A 24,922-nucleotide genomic window follows, 5' to 3' on the forward strand; every position below is an offset into this window, starting at 1 on the left:
CTCTCTCTCTCTCTCTCTCTCTCTCTCTGTGTGTGTGTGTGTGTGTGTAGACAGATAGATATGAATCTTGGAACCATAGCAGGTATACTATGATCATAAGGCAATAAGCCCATTCTAAGAATGGCTGAGTGGAAATACAGAAACAGCCCATCTAAATTAAGCATTAGTCTGGGCTGCTAATATATTTGTTATAGAGAAAAATAAACCTCTGTCGGCTTAAGCAACATATAGTGGAATGTGATTCACAGGAGGAACTACAAGTAAAATGAGCTGGCGTATGTGGTCAGTGACCCAATTTGGTTGCTTGAAATTGTCAATTTCAGAGAAGGCTTAGAGATTTTCATATACATATATTCTCTATGTATATGTATATGCATATACACTTATATTCACTATATTGTACGAGTGTACACAGCATAATTGTTTTCATTATTCTTGGTATTCTATATGCACATAAAATGCATATAAGCCTATTCCAAATTTTCTATGTATATATTTATGTATGCAAGATAAAGTATACATAGATATGTATATATAAGCATGTTTTAAATATGTATAAAAGCTTATGTGTATTTTTTCTTCTTTCCTAGATAATATACAGAGTATTTACACCTTTTTTTCATTTATAAATGCTTCCTAGTGAGAGAGAGAATTCTCTGGTGCTTTTAAAACAGCTTCATGATAATCCCTTTTGTGGATATTTTATGGTCTATTCAACTACTGGCCCATGGATGAGTGTTATGCACTGCACTGCGATCCTTCAAAATTGGTATATTGAAGATTTATCCCTGAACTCTTAAGAAAGTATTTGCAGGGCCGGGGATCTAGCTCAGTGGTTCCATCGCCTGCCTCGCAAGCTCAAGGCCCTGAGTTAAATCCTCAGTACCAAAGAAAGAAAGAAAGAAAGTATTTGCAGATAGGACCTTTACAGAGGCAAATAAGGTTAAAGAAAGTCTTAAGGTTGAGGCCCAATCCAACATGATTTGTATGCTTGTAAGAAGAGGACAGCAGAAGGAAGGTCATGTGGGGACACAGGAAGCAAGAGTCCTCAGGAGAAACCAGTCCTGCTGATAGCTTGGTCTGGAACTCCAGTCTCCAGAACTGTGAGAACATAAATTTCTGTTGCTTAAAATACCTAGTCTGAGATATTTTGTTAGACATCCTCATAAAATGAATATTAGGTCATTTATAATATTTTAATGTTATCGTTAGTACTATAATAAATAATCTTGTAAAATACTGTTTCAGACTGTCAAAGATTTATTCTCAGAATAATTGCCTGACACTGGATTGTGGGGTCAAAAGCTAAGTGTACAAATAGGTATTGTGTTACAGACATTGACAAATCCTATTCCATTGGGATTTGATCACTTTGCAATCCAGTGATGTATTCTAGTGCCAGATTTCCTCACAGTCTTATCAAAAAGCAATGTTGTTAAAATTTCTCATGTTCATTAATTAATAGGTGAAATGGTATTTCAGTTTGGTTTTAGTTTACATTTGTTTTAAAATGAGTAGAGAATTTTTTTCCAAATTTGAGGGCCATTAGTCTTTTTATATGACCTATTTTTGTATTCAACTTCTACTTATAACTCTTTCTTTCATTTATTGTTTAAATTAGGATATCTCTGTAATTTATAATGAATACATTCATCATGGGAAACCAGTACATATATACAGCACATCTTAATTCTTTTTACTTCTCTCTCCCCTTTCAACCTATCCCCATAACCCCTTTCCATCTCCAAAAGTTCTACTGTCGTGGTTCCTATTACTTATCTTTTATTTTATTCTTTAAAGTATGTATGCTTTGAGTTTCTCATATAATTTAAACCATGTAATATTTAACCTTCTGTACCTGCTTTATTTCACTTAGCACTATGGTTTCAAGATTCATTCATTTTCCTAAAAAATGACTCAAATTTATCCTCCTTCATGACTTCACAGTACTCCTTTATGTATATACACCATATTTTATTTATTTATTCGTCTGCTGATGGACATAGAGGCCATTTTCAAGATTTAGCTATTGTGAGTTGTGCTGTTGTAAATATGGGTATGCCTGTATCACTGCAATATGTCTAACTTTTGGCAGAAGATTTCCAGAAGGTGTATAACTGGGTTGAATAGAATTTCTAACCTTAGCTTTTTGAGGAATCTTCATTCTAATTTCCATAGTGGTTGTACTAATTTATATTCCCACCAACTAGTTTACATTGCTTCTATATGAGGTTTCTTTTACCCCATAACCTTACCAGTGTTTCTTGTTTTGAGTTCTTAGTGATAGTCATTCGTTCTGGAGGAAGCTGGGATCTGAGGGTTGCTTTAAATTGCATTTCCCTAGTGGCCAGAGATGCTGAAGATTTTTTTCATGAACTTGTTGGCCATTTGTACTTCTTTCTTTGAGAAGTGCTATTTTTTTCAACTGCCCAATTTTTGATTGGGGCTTTTATTTTGGAGGATCTAAGGTTTCTGAAGTCTTTCTATATTCTAGGTATATGTCCTTTGAGGAGTAGCTAGCAAAACCTCTTCCCCATTTTGTAGGTTTTCTTTTCACTCTGTTGGTTGTTTGCTGTGCAGAAGCTTTTTAACTTGATCTGATCCTATTTGTTGATCTTGGTAATATTTCTTGTTTAACCAGGTTTCTGTTCAGAAAGCCCTTGCCTATGTCTATGCTTGTGCCTATGTCTTTAAGACTTTAAACTATTTTTATCTTTCAGCAGAATATTTGTTTTAATTCTAAGCCTTTGATACATTTTTATTTTATTTTTGTACAGAGTGAGAGATATGGGTCTTGATTCATTCTTCTGCATGTGAATAATGAGTTTCCCCAGAACAAACTGTTCAAGGAGCTGTATTTTCTCCAGCATGTTTTTTTGACCCTTTGCCAAACATCATGTAACTGAAAGTGTCCAAGTTTGTTTCTGCAACCTCTTTTCTGCTCCATTGATCTGCACATCTATTTTTGTGCCAGTACCATGCTGTTTCTATCACAGTAGTTTTGTAATATTACTTGAAATCCAAGATTATAATGCCTCCTCTTATGCTCTTGTTGCCCAGAATTTCTCTTGCTATTTTGAGTCTCTTCTAGTTCTATTAAAACTTTAGGATTGTTTTTTTATAGTTCTGTAAAGAATGTTGTTGCTATTTTGATTGGTATTGCATTAAATCAATATATATATTTTAGGAAATATAGCCATTTTGAGAACCATTCATTTTGCTGATCGAGGAATGGGGGTGTCTTTTCATTTATTGTTGTCCTCTTTGATCGCCATTTTCAGGGTACTCTAGCTTTTTTAACGAGATCTTTTGCTTCTTGGTTGAGTTAACGCCTAAGTATTTAGTTTTTTGAAGCTATTGTGAATGGGATTGTTTTCTTTATTTCTTTCTTAGTGTGTTCACTGTGTATAGGAATGCTCTTGATTTTTGTGTGATTTTTGTATCCTGCTAAATTGCTGAATTTGATTGTTAGTTCTAGGTATTTTTAAGTGAAGATGTTTGGGTCTTCTATATAATAGATCAGATCATATCATTTGCAGAAAAAGATAGTTGAGTTCTTCCTTTGCTATGTATCTTTTTAAGTTTTTTGCTCTTGCTCAATTGCTTCGGCTGAAGTTACAAATACTATATTGTAGAGGAATGGTGAGAGTGGATACCTTTGTCTTGTTCCTGATTTTAGAGGAAATGCTTTCAGTTTTTCCTGTTTAGTGTGATGCTGTCAATAGGTCTGTCTTAAATAAACTGTCTTTATCAGATTGAGATATTTTAGACCTATTTTCATCAGATTTTTATCAGGACTAGACATTGGATTTTATTGAAGACTTTTTCTACATCTATTGAGATGATCATGTAATTTTTGTCCTTGTTTCTGTTTAAGTGGTATATTTATTGATTTATGTATATTAAACCATCCTTGTATCACTGGGAAGAAGCCTACTTCATTGTGATGTATAATCTTTTAAATAATTAGTTGCATTCTGTTTGCCAAAATCTTGCTCAGTATTTTTTCATCTATGTTCATTAAGGAGATGGCATATAATTTTCTCTTCTTGGTAGGTCCATTTTTTACTTTGGTATAAGGCTAGTTCTTTGCGATTGCTAAATTTTTTAAAAGTGTGAATTCATAACTTCACTCTTAGAACTGCTTTTTTGTCCCATATGTTTTGGGAGGTTATGTTTTCATTGTCATTTAACTCTTGGAACTTCATTTCCTTCCCTATTTTTCCTGTGAGCCACTAAATATTCAATAATACATTGTTTAATCTCTATGTGTTTATGTCATGTCTGTGCTTTTACTATTGATTTCTAACTTCATTCCACTATGATCCAATAATATACAGAAGATTACTTCAATTTTTGTATTAATTTAAGCATGCTTTGTGCCCTAAGATATGATATATTTTGTGAAAAGTTCTGTGTACTCTTGAGAAAATGTGTATTCTGCTGCTGTCTGATGAAACAATTTTTAGGTATCTGTTAAGTCAAGTTGTTCAATGGTGTGGTTTAAAATTTTTTTTTTTTTTGATATATTTTGTGAAAAGTTCTGTGTACTCTTGAGAAAATGTGTATTCTGCTGCTGTCTGATGTTAATTTTGTTATTTGGTTGAACTTTCTAATTGTGAGAGAGGAGTATTGGAGTACCTGCCGTAACTATATTAGTATCTATCTGCTCCTTTAGTTTTTTATATGAAGTTGGATACACTAAGAGTTGGTGCACAAGAAAAATTAAATACTTAGGAGATAACCTAGCTAAGAAAGTGAAAGATCTCTACAGCAAAAACTACAGCACTATGAAAAAGAAAATAGAAGAAGATATCAGAAAATGAAAAGATATTCCCTGTTGCTGAATAGGCCTAACCAATATAATCAAAATGGCTATACTTTCAAAACTAGTATATAAATGTATTGCAATTCCAATCAAAATACAAATACATTCTTCACAGAACTAAAGCAAACAATCCTAAAATTAATACGGAACCAGAAGAGACCAGAACAACAAAAGCAATTTTGGGTAACAAAAACAAAGTGGGTAGTATCATCATTCTAGACTTGAAATTATATTACAAAGTGACAGTGATGAAAACAGCGTGGTAATGGCACAAAAACGGACATGTAGATCAATGGAGCAGAACAAAGGATGAATATACAACTCTGAGGAATTCAACTCTTTGATCCTTGACAAAGGGGCCAAAAACATACACTGGAGGAAAGATAGCTACTTTAATAAATGATGCTGGAAAAATTTGTCTATCCACATGCAGAAGATCAAATTTAAACTCGTATCTCTCAACATGTATTAAATTAAAATCAAATTAGATCAACAAACTAAATGTTAAAATAGAAATACTTAAACTGTTGGAAGATAAAAAGGTAAATCTCTTTAAGACATAGGTATAGGCAAGGACTTTCTGATCAGAACTCCAATTGTGGGCTGGAGATTTAGTTTAGTGGTTCTGCAATCTGCTTTGCAAGTGCAAAGACCCAAGTTTAATCCCTGGTACAAAAACAAAACAAAACAAAACAAAACCTTCAATTGTAAAAAACCATAGTACCAAGAAACAACAAATGGGATCATATCAAATTAAAAGGATTCCACTCTGAAAAAAAAAAAAGTGAAAAAAACAACTTAGAGAGTGGGAGAAAAAAATTTGCCAGCTATTCCTCAGACAAAGGACTAATAACTAGAATATATAAAGAATTTTAAAATTTAGACTTCCCCCCCAATTAAAAGATTTAGTTTTTAAAAATGAGCAATTAAAATGAATAGGCATTTCACAGAAGTATGGATGGCCAAGAAATTCATGAAGAAATGTTCAATACAATGGGCCATTAGATAAATGAAAATTAAAAAACACTGATACTCTATCTCAATCCAGAAAGAATGGCCATCATCAAAAAATCAAATAATACAAATGCTGGCAAGGCTTTGGAGAAAAAGGAACCCTTTACATTGTTGGTGTGAATGTAAACTATTACAACTACTATGGAAATCAGTATGGAGATTTCTCTAAAAACTAAAAATAGAAATTCCATTTTACACAGATATTTGCCTTCTAGGCATCTTCCCCCAAGAGTTAAAGACATCATATGACCATAATACATGCAAATCCATGTTTATAGCAGCACAATTCATAATAGCTAAATCTTGGAAACTGCCTATACATCCATCAACAGATGTATGGATAAATAAAATGTAGTGTTTACACATGATGTAAAATTACTCTACCATAAAGAAAGATAAACGAGTTATTTGTGAGAAAATGGATGCACCTTAAGACCATAATGTTAAGTGAAATAAATCAGATACAAAAGCTTAAATATCACAACCCTTTTGGATGAAGTAGGTATTCTCTAGGCAATATATGATCATATTTTTTCAATCCAATTTGCCAGTCTGCATTTTGATTGGGGAGTTAAGATCACTGACATTCAGAGTTAGTACTACAAGGCATTTACTGAAACCTACCATTGCATTATTTTTCCAGTGCTAATTCTCCTTTTCTTTCTTTCTTTCTTTCTTTCTTTCTCTCTTTCTTTCATTCAACTACTCTCCCAGTTGGATGTATACTTTGTTTGGGGCTCTTTTGGTGCCATTAACTACCTTGTCTCTGTCTCAGATTTGTCTATTTTTTGAAATGTATTCCTTTAGGATTTATTTGTCATAGGAAGTCTTCTCTGTCAATTTAGAAAGGTAATTTTTCAGGATACAGAAGTCTGGGATGACAGTTGCTTTGTTTTAGGGCTTGAAAAAACTTCATTCCAAGGTCTCCTGGCCACTAAGGTTTATGTTAGGAAATCCACTCTAATCCTGCTAGGTTTACCTTTACAGTTAATTTTCTGTTGTTTTGTAATATCTTTCAGCGTTCTCTCCTTTTGTTGAATTTCTGGATTTTTGATATGATTATTATGTAAAGGTCCTTTTCTGTTCTCTGTTATTTGGGGTTCTATATTCCTTTTGAAATTGGACATTGAATTCTTTCCCTGGAAGTTTCTTTGGAAACTTTTCTGCTGTGACTTTAGTGAATAATTTTATATTTTTTGAGTCATCTTTAAATTTTTCTTTTATTTCTACAATTCTGTTGTTGGTTTATTTGTTTTGTTTTGTCATCTAGCAGCTGTTGGATCCAACTTGCATGCTGTTTTGTTTTTAGAGTATCTATTATACCTACCCTGTCTTTAATTTCTGACGCTCTATTCTCTCCTTATATCTGCTATCCATTTTTTTCTATTGATTTTTTCAGAGCTTGTATTTTTGTTTGCTTTCTTTTATAATTTTTAATTCCTTACCCAACTGGTCATTAAGATCTTGTACTGTCTTGTTTAACTCAGTTTATTGTTTGTTTCTTCTTTAAGATCATCAAACATTTTATTAGTAAAATTCTTTGTTTAATAAAATCTTCTTTAATTCACTAAACATATTATGAATTTGCTTATGTGTTTTTTCTTTGGTCTCTTCAAGCATTTTGATCATTTGGTTTTTGAGTTCTTTACCTAGAATTTCTTCTACTTCAGGGCCCATGAAATAAGCGTTTGGGGTGTTAAGGGTTTTACAAGTATTTCATTCCCTTGTTTTCTCATATTTCTATTGTTTTTGTGTTGCAAGTTGAAGATTAGTTAGGATACAAAACTCTGTCACTACTGTGGAGATCTCTTCAATTAGAATCTGTATCTGTATGATCTGTCTTTTTGTTTGGTTGTGTTTTGGTGTCTATACCCCTTTTTAACCCACTCAGCCTAATATTCCAGGGGTCTTCTTAGTGCCTATAGCAGTTAAATTTCACTAGAGGAAACTAGAATTTACTAAATTGACTTACATTGACCACCTGAAGAATCAGGAGTGGCAAAATTCAAAATGGTCACCTGAGCGCTGAAAAGGTCAGAGGACCAGTCAGAAGTTGAAGGCCTGGAGCTCACTGCAGTCAGTGTGAGTCTGTGTTAAAAAGTTGAAGAGTCTTCACTGAAAGGCTGAAGATTCTACACTGAAAGCCTAAAGGAATGAGAGACAAACATACACAGGTGATAGCAAAGACCAGTATTCTCCCAGAGAAACAAAATGCAAGACTTTCCCCTCCTTTCTCCTTTTATTCTGTCCAAGTTACAAGCATATTAGTTAGTGCCACCCATATCTAGGGTGGGTCCTCCCTCCTCAATTTGTAGCCTACATGTCAATAATCCACAGACACACGGAGAATTGTATTCTACTAATCTGCTAGGCATTTCTTAATCCATTCAAGTTGGTATCACAATGAACTATCACAATACTTAATCTTCTTCTGGAGGCTTGATTCCCAACATTATTCAGAGAGGAAAAAACAAGCAGCAGTAATGTTTTGGGGGGTTTTGTTTTGTTTTGTTTTATTTTTGGGATCAAACTCAGGCCCTTGTGCTTGTGAGGCAGGCAGCAGAACCACTGAGTCAAATCCCCAGCTATAGCAGTAATGTTGATGACAAACTAGATATTGACATACTGTAAAAAATACCATATAGCAGCAACTATCCCATCACTGGCAATGGCAAAGAAATCAGCAATAGTTAAAAACAAATCAGTTATTGATATATACCATTAGAACTAATAAAATATACCATAAAAAACTAATGATGCTACCAGGATACTACTTTTAATGGAAGAAAAGAGATCTGTAGTTATAATATAGACACAAAGATAAGCCAAATATTGACATATGGTAAATACAACTATTATACCACCATTATCAATAGAATATTGATATATAGAATAGAATAGTAGCATAGAATCAAATAATTATCTAAAAATTAAGAAAGATTAATAATAATAATAATAATAATAATAATAATAATAGAAGGTATGGAGTAAGGGAATAATGACAGAAGTAAAATTAGTAAAAGAAAAAACAGATGATGAGGAGAGAAAAATGAGATAAATAATCCAATGAAAGAAAAAATTATTAGAGTTAAGCAGAAGTAGCAGAAAAAAAAAGAATAAAAAAGTAGCATAAAGAGAAAAAACAAACCCCAAAATAAACAAGTAAAAAGAGAAATAAGTCCAAAAATTTCCTCTGCACATTTGAGTGAGCGGTTTATTTCCACGGCCTACAGTGCTGAGATCATCCGTATGGCAGAGGGATAGTGACTCATGGGGCCTCTTCTGTTTCCATGCCCATGTTCCCTGTGTGTGAAGGCTGAGTCCTAGAGAGACTGTGATACGCTGCCAGTCTTCCCTGCCTCTCTCATAGCTTACCTTTTAAGGCCCCCTCTCTTCTGTTTTTAAGGGCTCTTTGTACATATGCATAAACCAATACGTATTCTCTTTATCTGTAATACATGTTGCAAATATTACTGCTCATTTTCACTTAACTTTATTTTCCTGCAAATATTTTGTCTTGAAATTTAGAATAGAAAAGTTGTCAGAATAGCATAGAGAATTATCTTATACCTCCCATTCAGATTCATCAGTTGATATTTGTCACATTTGCTTTTATCTCTCTCTCTCTCCCTCTTGCCGAACATTTGAGAGTATTTCCCTAAAATATTTCTATGTTAAATTCCTAAAATTACCAGACAACAGAAAAACTTAAGTTTATGTAGTATTACCTACTCTGCAGGTTTATTCCAATTTGGTCAATTATCCCCATAAAAATCTTTTACAGATTTTTTTTTAAGTCTAAATGTCAATGCAGGATTATGCACTGCATTTAGTTTTGGTATCTCTTTGATTTTCTTTAAGCTGGTACGGTTCCTCAGTCTTTCCTTGTGTTTCATGACACTGACATTTTTGAAAAGCACAAACCATTAATTTTGCAGAGTCTCATCACTGTGGCTTTATCTAATGTTTCCTCATGTTTGGACTTGGATTGTGTATTTGTAGTACAGCTTTCCTAGTATAGCACAAGAGACACACGGTGCTGATTCAAGTGGTGATGTTGACTTAGATCATCAGATTAAAGAGGTAACTACCAAGATTCTCCACTCATGATAAATTTATCTCCCATTTATAATTTATAAATAATCTGTAGGACAATTCTTTAAAACTAGATAGCCTGTTATAATAGCCTACTCTTCATCAAACTGTCACCAATTTTTTCCCTTATAAATTACTTGCCTGAATTAATTAGTACTCTGGTATTTGCAAAATAGTGATTTAATAATTCTATCCTTTCTACTATTGTAACTAGTAATCATGCTATTGTTAAGAAGAGCTTTTTTCTTATCTATCTGTTTAAAGTCTGCACAGACTTATGGATTCCTATTTTATTCAATAAGTTATATATTTCATTCCTATCATTTGTTTTGATGTATAGCAAACATTTTTCATTTCCAAGAACTTTGTCTCATTCCTCGATCACATCTTTGCTGCAATTGTTCTCATTGATTTAAATAGGAGTTGTCTTTAAATGTTCAATTCTCCATAGTCTGTTTTTTCCCCCCTTGCTCCCTTTTTCTTGAAAAAATGGTTTCTAAGCATTCTTAGTCTCCCATTCATCAAAAAACAATGGAGCACACAGGCCAATGCAATGGCTGGCAATTTCCTCTCAGTTGTGTGAGTCTCTTCCTTAAGAGGCTTCTCCCTGAATATGGGGGCACCGCTGCCTCCACACAATGACCATGTATACTGACAGCAGCTTCACTTTAGAGTGTGAGACTGGGGAGCTGCTTACTACTTAACCTCTTCCCCCTTGAGAAACAAGGGACTTTGCCACAGGACTCCAGCCATCCACATTGGAAACTCTTACTCTCTCCCTAGGCAGCTTTTATGATGTCTTGGGCTGACAGCATACCCAGGTTTGTCCTGAAGATGAACCTGCAGCTGTCAGCTCTTCTGCAGCCCCATGGGTGAGACAAGGGAGTACTTAGGCATTACGGGCTGGGGAGGGGACCTGGCACAGCCTTGCCACAGGCAGCTTTCCAGCACACACTTCCCCCACAGTTTATGTGCCACCTCCCACACTACCTCTACCTGGCAAGTCCAGGCTTCCAGCCCTCCTGGAAAGATGGGCTCCAGGGTGAGTGACAGACCTCCTTCTGGCAGTGGCAGGCTCCTCCATCTGTTTACCTGTCAGTGTGTACCTTTTCACTGTCTGCCTTCCAAACATTTGTTAATAACTCCCATGTGATGATAAACCTGCTTCCACTCTTCACGTTGCTAGGGGTTTGTTTCCTCTGAACTTTCATCCTAATTTCTGTAGATTTTGGAGAGAGGACGGGGAGTCAAATGCATATGATTCTCTCCTTCTGATCTAGAAATTCACATGGTAACGTGGTATGGTGTTAAGAGCATTTGACTGGGAGAATAGAGACTAGAGTTCCTGTGTTAATTCCACCTCGACCTATTATCTCCATGTTCTTGTATTTCTTTTTTAATTGGTCCCTTACAGTCTCAACATTTCGAGATTATTCAGGGAATATTTTTCCCACATAGCTGTTAACTGTGAGCTGACTCTGTGAGCCTCAACCTGACATTTGTTCCTGCCGCCCCAACACATGATAACTGAACATTTGTGTCACCTTCCTCTTTCTCACAGTCCAAGGAATGTCAAAGGTTTTAAGCATGAAGAGGATCAGGAGCAAATTATTCATTGAGAATTGAGGGCTGAGGAGTCTCAAAATGATGCAAGGCCCTTTCATCCCCTTCCTATTTAAAAATCTCATAACAACAACGAACTCTACTCTTTCTTAAGAATTGTCTTTCCTTGAAACTGGAAGTCACTAAAAAGTGCTTAAGTTAAATGTGTATGGGAAGTAGCAGAAGAACAGCTACTTGGTACTACCTCAGGGGTGAGAATGTATTAATTCCTCCAAAGAGAAGCTCCTGGAAGCCCAAGGACACTTAGAACAAAGCCCTTGCACTCCAGGAACCTACAGTTTTATCAGTCAGATTTTTAGTCATGGAGCCATATTGTAGAGAATCAGTCAAGTATTTTCTGATAAATGTGGCAACGCACGAGACAATAGCCTAGAGGGTGCAGTCTGTTACTGCTAAAATATTGCCAAAGACTGGAATGGAAAATGTGAATCTCATCATAAGGCGTCCATGAAGCACACTTCTCAGAGATGAGCCAGACCACAGGGAAGGAAGTGTGCCAAGATGGCATGCCAAGCGGATACAGGAAGCGTGGATGCAGGAAGTAAGAGCCAGCATCTCAGCTCACCCTGCACCATTTACTCATACAGAAGAGGCTTGCTAAAGTTCGCCAGAAATGACGTAGATCTTATGTAGAACATTCAGATACACAGCCCACTGTGTATAACACGGATTAGAAAAATGAGATAGGGTTTACTTAGGCCGGTTTTAGCATTTGCTACAGATATCTCTTGCTGTATAACTGACCACCCCAAAAGCTGGCAGCTTAAAAAAAACCATTTCATTTTATCTTATTTTGTGAGCCAGAAATTTGAAACTCGGTGGAACAATTCTTTTTATTTCCCACGGCCTAAATGAATGTGCTTGGTAACCTCAGGCGTGGCGTTCATTTGGTGGTATTCACAGGCTGGTCTGCAGCGTCCAAAACACCTTCTCTTTCCTGCCTGGTACCACGGTGTTGGATGGAAAGCTGTGCCCAGCACGCAGTGTTAACAGGAATGCCCACGTGCAATCACTTCAGCATGGCAGTCTCCGAGTAACCGGACCTCTTTAGAGGTGGTTCAGGACTCTAAGAGAAAGTGTTTCAAGAGATAGGAAATGGAAACTGCTAATGTTTTAAGGCCTGAGCAAGGAAACGGCCCCAGCACCACTTCCTTGTATTTTATATCATCACAGAGCAATCCAGACTCAAAGGGAGAGGAAATAGACTTTACTTTTTGATGGAAGACCTATCGAAGAATTTATGGTCTCCTTATGCCAGTACAACCCAAAAGAGGAGACTAGAGGGTAGACTGCTACACTGTGCTACTCAGGGTTCTCAGAGACACATCATCAATAGGATAGATAGAGACATACAAGAAGGGGTCTGTTGGGGAAGTAGTTCACATTATTATGGAAGCTGAGGAGGCCCAGAACAGGCTGCTTGAAAGCTGAAGGATCTGGGATGCCAGTAGCATGGCTCAGTTCAACTCTAAAGGCCTGAGAACCTCGGGTAGAGGAGGATTCTGATGTAATTCCTGGGGTTCAAAAGCCAAAGACTCTAGAGTTCTGATACCAAGGGCAGGAAAAGAAGAATGTACGCCAGCTCTCGGGAACAGAGAGTGAGACCATGTCCCTTTCCTTTGTTTTGTTCTATCTGGGCCCCCAGCCAACTGGATGTGCTCACCCACAATAAGACTGGATGTCCTTACTGCATCCATGCAGACTCACATGCCAATCTACACCCCCAAATAATGCTTCTTCAGTTCTCTGAGTATTCCTCAATTCAGTGAAGGAGACACCTAGAATTCATTATCACAGCGATGAACCCTCTGATTTTCCCAGGACCAAGCAGTTTCCAAGGACTTTCAGAGCTAACTGGGTCTGGTGGTTATTCTGCTCAGCTGCATTCTTGATCACCTCAACTCTGACAGACATGGAGGTTCTTCCCAGTTTTGCTTTCTGGTACCTTTTCATAAGAGATGTATATTTATGTCAGTGTATGATTCAAGGAGACAGCTCAGAAAACAGCTTTCAGAGACTGAGGGTTTTGAATATAAGTAGACAAATGCACTGCAGTAGAAAAGGAAATCAGGAAAGGAATGTTTCATGTTTTTCTTCCCACAAGTCACCATCAGAGCTTATTTTCATCTCACGTAGTTTGTTCTTTGCTCCTCCTCTGAATCCTCCATAGCCAAGTGTCCAGAGTTGGAGGACTAGCTTGGTGGTGTAGCAAAAGAGCAGAGAATACAGATTCAAGTTCCTCCTTTGCCACACCTGTTGTAATGTGACTTTGAGCAGATCTTAATCCTCTCTGAGTTCTAGTTCCTTCTTCTCAAAAGAAGGGGTGATTTTACCTGCTTGTCCACGTCTGATGATCTATATCAGTGTGCCGAACCCTTTAGAGGCTTACAACTCAAATCCACTTATTTAGCACAGAGTGCCAACAGCATAATTAAACCTGAATATCTGATGCTCAGCTGCTAGGGCAACTTGGCTCCAGTGCTGACAGAGAGGGCTCTGCGTCCCTGCTGTGGCACATTTGCCATATGTTCAGCACTGGTCCATAGTCTCATCAAACAAGAAATCACATATGTGTTCAACACATTTATCAATGACTTAGTTGTTCTTGGATGGCATAACAGAATTTTGAGGCCACATGCACCTTTGGAAAGAATTCTAGTACATACAATACTCGATCTTCAAAATGATTTAACAGGCTAGGATGTTCAACTTATTGAGATGAGCTTCAGCAGAGAAAATGAAAACTTTTGAACTTTAGTTTAAAAAAAACCTCAAGTACAGAGTGAAGAACATGGATTAGCAGCAATACATGGAAGAGGATTTTGGAGATTTTGTTGACAATAGGCTGAGTATGAGTCAATGGTACCACGTGGCTACCAGAAATTAAAGCCAGAACAGCCTGGGCTGACTGAGTGAAGGCTGTTCAGAACTATATCACAAGAGTGCCCATCATTCTCTAATCTGAAATAGGGGCATCACATCTGGAGTATGTATTCATTTGACAGTCTCAGCATTTTAAAGGATTTAAAAGCCTGCCAGATAAGAATGTACAAGATGGACTGAGAACCTCAAACTTACGATGGCTGGCCTAAAGAACCAAAAACCCCAGGATGAATGAACAAGTTTCTTTAAATACACAAGAAGTATAAGATTGATTCATGTGGCCTCAAGTACAAAGAATTAAGGCCAGGGTATAGGATCTTCAGAAAACTAGATTTTATCTATTATAAAGTATAAACTTGCACAGAACTGGGTCCAGACTAAGGGCCTCCCTTGGAGCAGGGCTTAGAATGAAGTCATTGGGTGCTAGGGCACAAGGAGCATAAGTCAGACTATATTTTCTTTTTTTTTTTTCAGACTATATTTTCTAAAGACAGCTGTGCTAGTGTATATCGAATCCCACTTGTTCTTACAATGTGATGTTATTTCTCCCCCATTCGTGAACAGAATTGAAATTATCTCCCCTGAATGAGGGTAGATCTTTGTTACTGTCTTGACCAATGGAGCAAATGATACTATGTGACTTCCAAAGATGTTATAAAAAGTACACATCTTCTTCCTGGCTCTCTCTTGGTACTCTTTCTCTGGGAACCCAGTATCCACGGCATGAAAAAGCCCAGCAGCCATATGGAAAAGCCTCATGCATATGTTCTAGCTAAAGCACCAGCTGATTAAGTCATACCAGCTAACAGTCAACATCAACCACTACTTATGGGAGCAAACAAACAAACCTTTACCCTCTTGCGACCTTCAAGATGTTGTAGTCAAGGTCCTTAGCATCATGGGGCACAGATAAATCAACTGTGCTACATCCTGCCTGAATTTCTGACTCACAGAACCCATGAACATAATAATAATTGTTTTATACTTTGAAGTGATTTGGAATAGTAACAAAATTAACTGGAACAAGAGGAGCTTTAGGTAAAGAGTCCCATCATGGTTTATATTTAGATGTCCCCTAAGAGCATCATGCTCTCATAGGTAGGGTTTTTAGAAGAGGATTAGGGCATGGAGCCGATTGCTAACTTGCTGTTAGGAGTTGGAACCTGGTTCTAGGTGGGTCACTTGGGGCATGGCCTGGAAAGGCATAGTTCCCTCCCCTGATTGTCCCTTTGCTCACTGTTTCTGGGATGCCATCATTTAAGAAGCCAGGCCTTCCCACCATGCCTTCCTGCCTTGGAGCCGGACAACTACAGACTAAAAGTATGAGCCAAATTAAAGCTCTCCTCCTTTAAATTACAAGTATTTTGTCCCAGTGATGAGGAAAGTGACCAAGACAAGTACTGTAGCTCCTTACCCCACATGAAGCTTGAGAAAGTCTGGATGATGACTAGGAATGGAAGGATAGAATATCAAATGGTGGGCAAGGGTATTGGGAGAATAAAGTAAGGAGCAAGGGATAGAACAAATGGGATCAGAGGGTTCAGGAGCTAAAGGTGAGATCAGAGTATAAAGGAGCTAAATCGGAGAACATGAGATCTGTAGGCCTGCAGTAAGCAGACATTTACTTTACAAAGTACTTGGCCCATCTTGCAGCAAGGAATGGTTCCAGGTCAGGAAGATAGCGGAAACTGCCTTGGAAATCAGTGGGAGTATTTAAGCATATGTAGGAAAGATTTGGATATCATGTGTGGCTGGACTAGATGATCTTTTATATTCCTTCCAATCCTGAAATTTTATGAAGTTCTTAGAAAAGTATAAAACATGGTGCAGATGCTATTCATTAGTATTAATGGATAGTATTTATAGTATTTATAAGAGATTTTGTGTCAGTTTTCTATCACTGTGACAAAATATCTGAGACAATAAAATTCTAAAAGGAAAGGTTTATTTTAGCTCACGATTTTAGTCCATGGTCGCTGAGCCCCATTGTCTACGGGCCTGTGGTGCAACAATGCATTATGTGGGACTGAATGGCAAAGAAAATTGTTCACATCACAGCATCAAAGAAGCAAAAAAAAAAAAAGAAGCAGGAGGCTGGCTTGGTTCCCAAAATCCCTTAAACGGCATTCTCCAGGTGACCTAATTTCCTCCCACTAGGCCTTACCTCTTAAATCTTCTAATATTTCCCAGTACCACCACAAGGGAGATTTAATATCCAAACTATAGCAACCTTAAGAGAAACATGTGGGTATCAGAAAGAAAGCCAAGTCAAAAGATAAATTATTCTAACATAGTTGGAGGAGGCAAGTGGATGCTGTTGGTGTGAGATACAATACATTCCCACGACTTCATCCATCCTACTCTGACCTTTAGTCACACATCAGATTCGAGAACTCAAGGTTTATAAACTCGTTAAAAGCCAGGGATTTAGCTCAGTGGTTCTGCTGCCGGCCTCGCAAGCGCAAGGTCCCAAGTTTGATCCCTGGTACCAAAAACACCCAAACACCAAAAAATAAAAAATCCTTAAAAACGATGAGAATAAATAATGAGCAAGACAGAAGTTCACATAGGAAGCACATAACACTTTAACCAAGCATTTAATAATAGGAAAGAGGCAACCCCAATTCGTGTGGCTGTATCTGTGAAACAAAGTAGACATTATTAGAGCATAGAGAAAGACAACCTTGATCCCTGGTACCAAAAACACCCAAACACCAAAAAATAAAAAATCCTTAAAAACGATGAGAATAAATAATGAGCAAGACAGAAGTTCACATAGGAAGCACATAACACTTTAACCAAGCATTTAATAATAGGAAAGAGGCAACCCCAATTCGTGTGGCTGTATCTGTGAAACAAAGTAGACATTATTAGAGCATAGAGGTAAAGACAACCAACGTAAAAGTGATTAACATAATATTAAAAAAAACAACAACTCAATAATTGTATGATAAGTGGGAAAAGGGAATAGCTGGCTGGCTGGCTGGCTAAAAGGATGGTTAGAGGGATGGATGAACGGGTGGATGGTAATGTTTTTGGATCCAGAAAGGCCAGGAAGCCTACCATACAAGTGTGCATTTGCCCTTCGAGTACTTGCATACATTTCCTGGTCCTGTTGTGGTTTATATCTAGATGCCCTCCAGAGCCTTATGTGCTCACAGGTAAGGCTTTCGGGTGGTGATTGGATGCTGAGCAGTGGATTACTCCACCAGCTAAACGTTTTGATGTGAGGTAAAGCCTGGTCTGAAAAGTCACTAGGGTCGTGTCACAGAAGGTTTTATCTTCTTCCCTCTTCCCTTGCTCCCTCTCTCTGCTTCCTGCCTGCCATGCCACAAGTAAGCCTCCTCTATCATGGCCCTCTGCCAGGCTCCTCTGCCTTAGAGTTAACCGACCATGGACCGGAAACCTCTACAAACTGTAGAGGAAATAAACCTTTCCTCCTTACAGTTATGTTGTATCTCAGCAACAGGAAAGTGGCACAGACGGGTCTGGAAACTCTGTATTTTTAAGCATTTTGCTACGTCCTAATGACTATAACTATAGGGCATTGTCTTCTTTTGAGTTATCCAAGGAGCAGACCCTAAGACAAAGATCTAGGTCCAAGCACCTTATTGGCTAGGTAATCCAAGGAAGCACTGGTAAGAGAAAGGAGAATTAAGACAAAGGAAGGAAATGAGTAAAAGGGAATTAATAATGGTTGACTGCTATAGGGAGCTGTGGCTTAATCCTTATGTGAATCTCTGGTAAATAGTGCAGAAGACATCTTGGAGTTGGCTCACCCATGGAGCGAGGGATATGGATTATTTATCCACCAGCTACCAACTCTCACTGAATGTGGGTAACTCCTGAGAAGGTTAACTCAGTATTCGGGGTTTTCCCCCAGTACAAGCAAACTAAGTACCTGTGGCCAAAGAATGGAAATACACAAGTTTCTGGGCAAGAAGCTATCTGTCATGGATAAGATGAGTGCTGAGGGATTAACTGAAGAGACCTATAACATTTGCTAAGGGTTTCCTCCAACGTAGTCCCCACCCCCTATTCTTTTGGTGGCTTTCTGAATGGAGTGACTAATATCAGGGGTATGTCTCTCCTGTTTTTCTCACTGCTCAAATCCAAACCAATATACACCTCTAGTACATAATAAGTATCCAAGACCAAAGTCATATATTTTAAAACTGTAGATTGTTATTCTTTATAAACTGTACTTCACTGAGATAGAATGTAAGCCTTTCATGAGCAGAGGACTAAGAAGATTTATTTGTAGCATATTCTGCTGGAAGTAGGTCTCTTAGGTTAATGAAATATTCTGAAAGGATTCAGCATATCCATTTGTGGCCATTCCAACTCACAGCATTTTGTCTGAAATAGCTCAGTGGGGTCCCATGATTCACAAAGCTTCCAGACAAATAAATAAAGGGGTAAAATATAAGAACTCTAAAAATTATACACATGCTTTATGGAAAGTATACATATAGCTAATTCCTGTTGAGAATCACTGCTACATTCAAAATGTGTCATCCCATCATAACTCCTCTGTAGTCATTTCTAATCATTTTCTCATTTAAATTATCTTCTGATGAACAAAGGAATTCCAGATCTTATACACTTTGGGGTTCAAATCAATTAACTGGTATAATTTGAATGTGTCCCCTTCAAAATTTAGATGTTGAAGCTAAATAGCCAATATGATAGCAATGAAAGGTGGACCCTTTATGACATCATTAGGCTAAAAACAGAATTACAGTACTTATAAAAGAGGCTTGAAGCAATACTAAGTCACTTCCCTTCCTACTTTCTTTCATGTGAGGAAAGATTCTCCACTCAGAAGATAAAGCCCTCACCAAACAACAGAGTCTGCTGGTGTCTTTATCTTAAACATCCAATCCTCCAGAAGAGATTTTTGTTCTTTATAAACTACCCCCTCAGAGGCATTCGGTTTTAGGAGCACTAAATGGACTAAGACACTAACTTTAAAATATCATACCACAGATTACTTACTGTCTGAACTCAACAGCAGCCCTGTTCAATAAGACAAGTCTACTGTTTCTTCCATCTTGCCTGTTATCTTTTTGTCTTGTGTCCACATTTAGTTTGACATTTAAATACACACCTATTTGGTCAGTTATCTCATTCAGTGGACTCAGGACTTTCGGTATGGCTTGAGTAATACATATGTGTCACTCATGTTTCCTTTTCACCTTCAAGTGAAACAGCTCTAGTACAAGATAAATTAAAAGAATCCAGGATCATACTTGGCTGCTGCAGCAGTAACAAATCTCTATGACATTTTCTAAATACTTTCTCTAAATGTCTCTAAAATGCATATATTACATCTTTTTCTCATTGTAGGCCAGTGAGCAGTCCAGCACCAGTCCACGCTGTGAGTGGCACAGGAAGAACCCCATCTTTATTTCCTAAGATGTTCTGGCTTCCTTTTATGTGCTCTATACTATATTCCTCTTCTACTTTCTCAGTACTGGCTTTGATTAATTTCTTATTTCTCTGTATGAAGTAGGACTGAGGAGGTTTTTGTTTCCTTGATAAACTCTGCCTACCAAAACTATACTAGCTCCTGGTTTACTTATCCTCAGGGAATGATACAGCAGGCCAGGTTCTCTCTCTCCCACTCTGAGGACTCTGTCTACATTTGGGTGACATATGCCACTTAGGCAGAGCCAAGGGAGGGACTGTTTAACATCTCTGTGACAGGAAGTGTCACTTCCTTATTGGGATCCAAGCTGAAAATAGACTTCCCACTGGGTAGAATCAGCGTAACCATAACACTACCTCTATCTTCTCATTACTCTGAGAACTACTTCTCCCCATTGCTCTCCTCCACACCCAGAGAAAGCCTTACTTGATTGATTGACTGCATTCCTAGTTGATCATATTATTCTAAATATCAAGTAGCCAGAACACTTATTGATTGACAGTTACCTTGCTGGAAAGCCTAGTCCTTCCCATTCATTCAAACCTCCCTTAAAGCTACTAAGGATAGGAACATGGGCATTTTCTTAATTAGAAGAGATGGCGCATATCTTAAACTACACCAATCTTATCTGAAGTGTTAACTGCTGAAATACACTGTGAAATAACACTTTTAAATGCATGAAATTTTGGCCTTTATTCCTGGTTTGTGTTTAGACTTTGATGACTAAATTTCTTTAGGAGACAAATTATTTGGGGAATGGTTTGGGAATAGAACTAGCTTCAGTCCAAATTAAATCATGCATTCGCCCCTACAGTCTTTCATCTCCAACTTTTAGCCCTGTGGTTTAATTCTTCCTCATTTCAAAGGCAAGAGATGGCAACACTGACAAAGGCAGTAAAGCACTGTGTGAAGGGAAGGAGTGTCAGAATTTGGGAAGGACGGTAACAGGTAAATGTTATTTTAAGTACTCAGAAAGAGAAAGATCCATTTTCAGTTACTGGGAAGTTTTAAAAAGATCTAAAGCACTAAACTTTTCAAAGATGCAAGACATATCTTATTAAATTAAAATCTTGAACAAATGCCAAGAGTACTGTAGTTTTAGAAGCCTTTGACAAATGTAAAGATTCTGTTTCCTCAGTTCTTCAAAGTCCCATATCTTGGGAAAACTGAGACTAACAGCTTTCAAAACAATTTTAATCCCTCAATCACAACATTCTGTAAGCTTGTGGGCTATTACCAGAATTCAGGGTATTCCAAAGATCATCCTCCTTCTTCCTGGACTTCTCCTTTTGTGATGATTTTAGCAGCTTATGTTTAAAAATCAGGACAACTTGAAATGATGCCATTTTCTCTCTGCTATTTAAAACAAACAAAAAAGAACTGTTAGATTCAGGCATGACTGTCACTCACAGCCCCAACATGCCACTGACACTTTTAAAAAAATTATTCTTTCTTTCAACACAAGGGTGACAATTTCTGCATAATATAAATCCTCCATCAATCCAGAAGCAAAACCATTCAACTTTTTTGGCACACCACTTTTCATGGGAGGAGAAATTGGAAAGAAATCCAGCCAATATAGAGCACATTTGTTTAAAGCAACTTCCCAGTCTGTCTCCTGGACTTACATAGGCTCCATCCACTGATTTCTTCCACATTCTGCATCTGTGGATTTGATCAGTGCTGACTGCAGTTAAAATGTTGGCCTTTAGATGTGTTGATAACAACCAACAAATGAAGGGTAAATATTATTTGATGCACTATAGTTGCTAAGGCAAAAAATTAGGCCAGACAATTTCAATGAGTCAAAACTTCATTTTAACTAACTGATTAAAGAAACTGGAATCCAGATTCTATTGAGTGTTCTGGCTAAACTGCTACATCCTCTGTAAAATGAGGGCATTCCTCCAGAAAGTTCTTCACTGATCCCACAAATACTCATTAAGAGTCTAATTTGTGCCAAACATGGTGTTCACTACTGAGAATATAGGTTGCAACAAGGCCTTTTCATACAACTTATACAGTAGGGGAAGAGCTATATTAAACATATCATAAAATAAATAACTTACAATTGCAATTGTGCTAAGTGCTCTAAAGAGGAAGTGTGAGATATTATAAAATGTATATGTCATATGGACAGAGGCCTAATCTAAGATTCTTAAACCCTAGCAGTAAGCACAGATACAAAAGCACTGAGGTCTAAAGGCTACTCTTTAGAGAAAATGGGAGTAGCAAAACAGAGCCAAAACAATTTGAGTAACCAGAGATAAGACCAGGGAGCAAGCAGTGACTAGATCAATCAGAACCTTGTTGAACAAGGGAGACTTTATCCAAATAGCAATTGGAAATTGTGAATGAGACTTCTATCTGTCCGCTAATATCTGTTCTATCATTCTTCCTTTGGCAATAAAATCCCTGAATTCGAGGTAGGCATGTGGCTGCCCAAAATAGAAAGTACATTTCCCAGAATCCCATTTGGTTCCATTCTGGCCAATCAACCATAGCAGAAGTTGTGGAAGCAAGTTCCAGGAAGTCTCTTTAAAGAAGAGGGTATGTTCTTTTCCATCTGGTAGATATGCTGACGTGATTGTAGGAGTTTGAGTAGTCACCTTGGACCATGAGGCAAACACCACATTCTGGGGATAGCAGCACTAGAAGATGAGAGAACCCTGAGCAGCTGTCATCATGGGGACCACAACAGTCCTGGATGGAGACCTCTGGGCTTCTTTTTTCATTAAATTTATTGATACATTTTGGGTATATAATACAATTACATTCATCATGGGGATCTGGTCCTTTCACATGATGTATCTTGGTTCTTATTTTTTCCCCACTCCTCTGCCCTCCCTTCACCCCCTCCACCCTTCCCTATTTACAAGGACTTTGTATCCATTTTTTCCTTTTCCCTTCTTTCCTTTCCCCTACCCATCTCACTTCCCCTACCCCTTTAGACTTTTTCTTCCTATTACATACACAATATCAATTATACATTTTGATCCTTATTTACACTTTTAATTTTTTACACCAGAGAAACTATTCAGTATTTACATGTGTGTCCTACTTATTTCACTTAAGAATATGGCCTTAATGTGCATCCACTTAGCTATAAATGTGTCTAGTTTCTCATTCTTTATGGCTGAATAGTACTCCATTTTATAAAAACCCCGTATCTTTTTCCAGTCTCCAGTTGATGGGCAATTGAGCTGTTTCTAAACTTGTTACAAACTGTGCCACTATAAACATATTACAAACTGTGCCACTATAAACATATGTGCACATATATTGTTGTGGTATGATTCTTTTGGCATTGGTATTTTCATGGTAATCATGTTGAATCTATAGGTTACTTTAGGTAATATGGATGTTTTAACAGTATTCTTCGAAGAGAACTTTCTCTTGGTTAAATTTATTCTTAAATATTTAAAAAAATTTGTAGTTATTGTAAATGAGATTGCTTTAATTTTTTTCAAAAAGTTTATTATAGCTCTATAAAGATTTACTGATTTTATGTATTGATTTTTATATTCCCACAGCTGCTAACTTCATTTATCAGTTCTCACAGCTTTTGACTGAGTATTTAGGGTTTTCTGCGTGCAAAATCGTGTCATCTGCAAAAATAGATAAATTACCTTCTTTTTCTATTCTGGATCCTGTTTCTTTCTCTTGCCTGACTGCTCTTGCTTAAAGTTCTAGCCCTATGTTAAATAAGAGCAATAAAAGCAAGTATTCACTATCCACCAGTGTTCAAGTACAGTATTCATGTACAGCTTCAGATCTCAGAGAAAATGCTTTTAGCTTTTCCCCAATGTACAGTAAGGGTTTTTCACCTATAGTCTCCAGTCGATGGGCAATTGGGCTATTTCCATGTATTAGCTATTACAAACTGTGCTGCTATAAAAATGAGTGAGTATATATCACTGTGGTATGATTCTTTTAATTCTTTTGGGAAGAAATGCAACAGGGGAGTAGCTGAGTCACATGGGACTTCCAATTCTAGTTGTTTAAGGTATCTCCATATTGATTTCCACAGTGGTTGCACCAGTCTGCACTCCCACCAACAATGAAGAAGATTCCTTTCTCCCCACACCCCCACTATTATTTGTTATTAGTTGATTTCTTGATAGCAGCCATTCTTTCTTGGGAGAGTACATTTATTGGTTGAACCACCCTTGCATCCCTGGAATAAATCTAACTTGGTCAAGGTGTATGACTTGTTTGGGGGACGCTGGGATTGAGTTTGGGATCTTGCACTTGAGAGACAGTTGGTGGAACCACTGAGCTAAATCCCTGGCTCTGTATGGTCTTCTTGATGACCCTCTGTATTCTGCCTACCAGTATCCTATTGAGGATTTTTGCATCTATGTTCATTAGGGACATTGACCTGTAGTTCTCTTTTTTGGTTGGGTCTTTCTCTGCTTTTGGAATCAAAAGAACACTTGCTTCCAGGAATGAATTTGGAAGTATTGCATCCCTTTCAATTTCATTGAAGAGTTCAAAGAGTAATGACAATAGTTCATCTCTAAATGTCTTGAAGAATTCAGCAGTGAAGGATCAGGTCCTGGGCTTTTCTTTGTTGTTAAATTTTTACATTTTCAATTTCACTGATTGTAACTGGGGTGTTTACAATTTTTATATCTTCTTTGTTCAACTTTGGTATATGTATCTAGGAATCTGTCCATTTCCTCTGTATTTTTCATTTTATTAGAGTACAGGTTCTAGAAGTAGGTATTGATGATCCTCTGGATTTCTGCTGGATCTATTGTGACTTCACCTTTTGTGTTCGTAATTGCATGGATTTGAGCCCTTTCTTTCCTTTTTTTGGATAAATTTGGCTAAGGGTTTATCAATTTTCAAAGAAATATTATTCTTTCATAAAAGCAACTCTTCAATTCACTGATTTTTTTTTTGTATTGTTCTCTTAGTCTCCATTGCACTGATTTCTGCTCTGATCTTTATACTTTCCTCCCTCATATGAGCTTTGGGTTTGTCTTGATCTTCTTTTTCTAGGAACTTGAGGTTCAGAATTAGGTTGTTTATTTGAGCTCACT

General features: G+C 37.3%; 1 long non-coding RNA gene across 1 annotated transcript in view; it reads right to left on the bottom strand.

Moving 5' to 3' along the window:
• Nucleotides 1-21,225, bottom strand: part of LOC104854304 — a 32,670-nt gene extending 11,445 nt beyond the window's left edge. Inside the window, exons 1-2 of the long non-coding RNA XR_778043.1 lie at nt 21,112-21,225; nt 7,815-7,987 (exon numbers count right to left, since the gene is read on the bottom strand). This is a non-coding gene — a long non-coding RNA (uncharacterized LOC104854304). The remainder of the gene's footprint in view (nt 1-7,814; nt 7,988-21,111) is intronic.
• Between the last annotated feature and the right edge of the window lie 3,697 nt (nt 21,226-24,922).

Source organism: Fukomys damarensis, unplaced genomic scaffold, assembly GCF_012274545.1.
Source record: "Fukomys damarensis isolate Sample0158 unplaced genomic scaffold, DMR_v1.0_HiC HiC_scaffold_28, whole genome shotgun sequence".
Classification (NCBI taxonomy): domain Eukaryota; kingdom Metazoa; phylum Chordata; class Mammalia; order Rodentia; family Bathyergidae; genus Fukomys; species Fukomys damarensis.